Source organism: Octodon degus, unplaced genomic scaffold (genome assembly GCF_000260255.1).
Source record: "Octodon degus isolate 3935 unplaced genomic scaffold, OctDeg1.0 scaffold00075, whole genome shotgun sequence".
NCBI classification, from domain to species: domain Eukaryota; kingdom Metazoa; phylum Chordata; class Mammalia; order Rodentia; family Octodontidae; genus Octodon; species Octodon degus.
This window is the reverse complement of record NW_004524651.1, coordinates 5,849,029-5,852,365: the sequence shown is the minus strand read 5'-3', so window position 1 is coordinate 5,852,365 and position 3,337 is coordinate 5,849,029. Positions and strand designations below refer to the sequence as shown.

The 3,337-nt window shown below is 37.1% G+C and overlaps 1 pseudogene; it reads right to left on the bottom strand.

Moving 5' to 3' along the window:
- Nucleotides 1–2,601: 2,601 nt before the first annotated feature.
- LOC101568042 lies at nt 2,602–3,293 on the bottom strand (annotated as a pseudogene).
- Between the last annotated feature and the right edge of the window lie 44 nt (nt 3,294–3,337).

The window sequence follows — 3,337 nt, the reverse complement described above, 5'->3', positions numbered from 1 at the left end:
ACGTGCCTTCTCTGAGGAAATAATGGTTGGGAAAGGCTAATGAGCTATTCTCAAAAGACTTCATCCATGTACCACACAGAGATTAATTTGAGGGGAAAAAAAATCCCATTTTAAGATTATATATATGAATACATAAGGTATCTATCTGTCTGTCTGTCTGTCTGTCTGTCTGTCTGTCTATCTATCTGTCATCTATCATCTATCATCTATCGATCTATACTTTGCTAGTTACTGATTGAAAATGAAATGTGCAGGTTGTTAACTTTAGAAATTAAATTCTTTAAATTCTGTTTGTCTCTGAAGGTAAGACACTATCTCAGGGCCAGAAGCGTCACTAAGAGGCACCACAGAAATTGTTATGAATGCATGAGGATGTAAATAACCCTTCATGACAACCAGAATCCCAAAAATACGTTGGTGGGAAAAGTGAATATGTTTTGCTTTTCTAAAACATTTCTAACTTGTTCCATAGGGGTCCCTCAGCAGCTCCTGGCTTGCTCTGTTTACTCAACGACTTCCAAGCAGCTCATTCTCTTAATTTGGTTTCCTTTTGCTTTTTAATCTTAGCATCCAGAAACCTAAGTGTTAATCATGCTGCTCACTGACTGCCATCAGTCTGCACACAATCTCTCTTTTTATTTTATATTTTCCTCCATCTTCTTTCATTCCTCCTACCACACAAATCTCCTTGTCTAGATATAATATTTTACTCAGTTCCTCCAAAGGCATCTTTGCTCATCTTTTTCAATCTGGTCTTCTTTCTCATTTCTAGTTCCCCAGGTCAAAGCTCTGCTACAGACACAGCTAATCCTAGAGAGCATCCTGGTAAGAGAAATGTACCGGTGTAGGAAGGCAAATAGAACGTGCTTTCCTATCTGGAAGCTAAAGATGGCAATCTCAGAAGTAGAGAGTAAAACTGGTTATCAGAGACCTAGAAGGGAAGGAGGGAGGAGGAATGAAGAGAGGCTTAGTGGGTATAGGAGTACAGTTGGAGAGTAGAAGTAGCTTCTAATGTTCTCCAGCAAATAAGATGACTGTGGTTGACAATAATTCATTGAATATTTCAAACTGGTTAGCAGAAAGGGGCCAGGGAGATGGCTCAGTGGAATAAGCACTTCGCAAGGGTGAGGCGCTGAACACCCTGTAGACCCTTCCATAAAATACACAAATAAAATAAAATAAAGGAATGGTGTACTGGGAATTGTGAACATAAAGATGGATGCCCGGGAATGCTTCCTACTGGAATTAGTTTTAGTATGAAACCACATGGCATGATACAACAAAGTTGTTTTACTTAACTATTCCAAAAACAAAGACAAAAACAAAAACCAAACAAACAAAAAACACAAAAAACTAGCTAGCAGAGAGGATTTTGAAGGTTTTCAATATAAAGACATGACAAATGTCTGAAGTGATGGATATGTGAATTTTCCTGATCTTATCATTATACACTACACTGCATACATGGAATAAAATAGTATGCCGTGTTCTATAAATATGTATAATTGTTATGTATCAATTAAGGAAAAGATTCACTTTCTTCAGAGTCTAGAAGAGATTAGAAGATAAATAAGAGAGGGATGGCATGAAAGTCGAAGGAGACCATTAGTGTAGAGGAAGGAGATAGAGAATAGGAAGGGAGGAAGGAACAGCAGTGTGCCACTGAGCTATATCCCCAGCTCCTGAACTTTCCCTTTTTAAATGTATCAGTTTGAAAGCCTACTTGTGTATGTTCTGGATAGGTAAAAAAAATGACAAACAGGACAGGGAGCTATCACTCAGATTTCCATTGATTTATATCTACTCATATGTTGTTTAATCCACATCTATAATGGACTCACTGGGTGCGGTCATAAAACATTAAGGAAGTTTCTGCTGCTAGTCCAGGCCTGATGGCACTTGCCTGTAATCCCAGTACTAGGGAGGCAGAAAACAGGAGGATCACTATGAGTCTGAGCTGTGTATTGAGACCCTGAACAAAAAAATAAAGTTTCTGCTGATATTCAAGAATAGAATAATAAAGAATTTACAAGTTTAATAGAATTGTAAATTTAATTCAGAATAATTCATGACAAAGCTGTAATATGGCAAGTATCTTGCAATCATTGTTATACAATAGAGCAAGGTTTATTCCAACATTCAAAAATCAATGATGAAAACAAGCAAGTCCAATAATCATCCTATTTCTCTTATGATTTCATTAACTGAGCTTGAAGCCCATTTCTAGTCCATGTGCTGCCTGTCCACTGTATCCTCAGTCACCTCATTATGCATAATCAACACTCAAAATTTTAAAAATAATCCAGTTCAATTTTATGAAGGAAATGATTTCAAATGATGAAAGCATTTTAATATCTATTTTTTAATATAGAAGCACATGGGTATATTTCAATGTACATTTTAATATACACATTCAACATAAATATCAGTAGTAGTATTGGAGATGAAGGGGAAACTGACTCTTTTTTTTGAATATTCCCTTCAGACATTAATTATAGAATTCTCTCCATCAGTTGCATAATCAAAAATTCTCCAAATATATCAAGTAACTGAACATCTTGTCTTAACAAGAAAACATGCTTAAAAATGGGATCACTTGCTTTTTTTCTTCCTTGACTTTTTTTCTCAATGTTCAAGAAAACTTGAGCTTACAATACTCGTCTTCCAATTGAGGTCTAAGAAATAAAAAAATATTAAAAAAGAAAAACTTGCTTTTTTCTTCCTTGATATTTCTGAACAACTTCCATGGAAACTTTGGCTTTGTACAGTGGGATGGGTTCATCCAACTGAGGTCTAAATACACCAGCTGATAACTTCTCCATCACATCTTTTAAAATGCAAAGATATTTTCCCTGCTGTATGTTTGACAAATTCCAAACTTCATCATTTAGGAAAGCCACCGTTGCTCCCTTGAGGAAAAGGCAATGGCTATCTGGAGGATCCAACTGAAGGCTTTCTTCTGTTGTTACCCAGTGGCCTCCGACACCAAGAAGTGTGATGATATCATGCTTATGTGGTAGTAGCTGTAATTTTACTGGTGGTTCATCATCTTTATTATATAATCTCACTCCAGCATCTAGCACAATATCAACTCCCAGGCCACCTGTTTCTTCCAGACAGCTCTCAGCAATGTGGACTTTCCCAGCAGAGATATCGATCACTCGAGCTATAGGAGGCCTAAATCTTTCAAGGTATTGCTTGTCCTCTAGGCTGCATGCTGTTGAGATCACTCTGGCTCCTCTGTGATGTGCTAACTGAATGGCTATTGTGCCGAATGCACTTGCTCCATCCATGATCAGCACTGATTTTCCAGAAGAGAGATGAGAAAGGTAGTGTA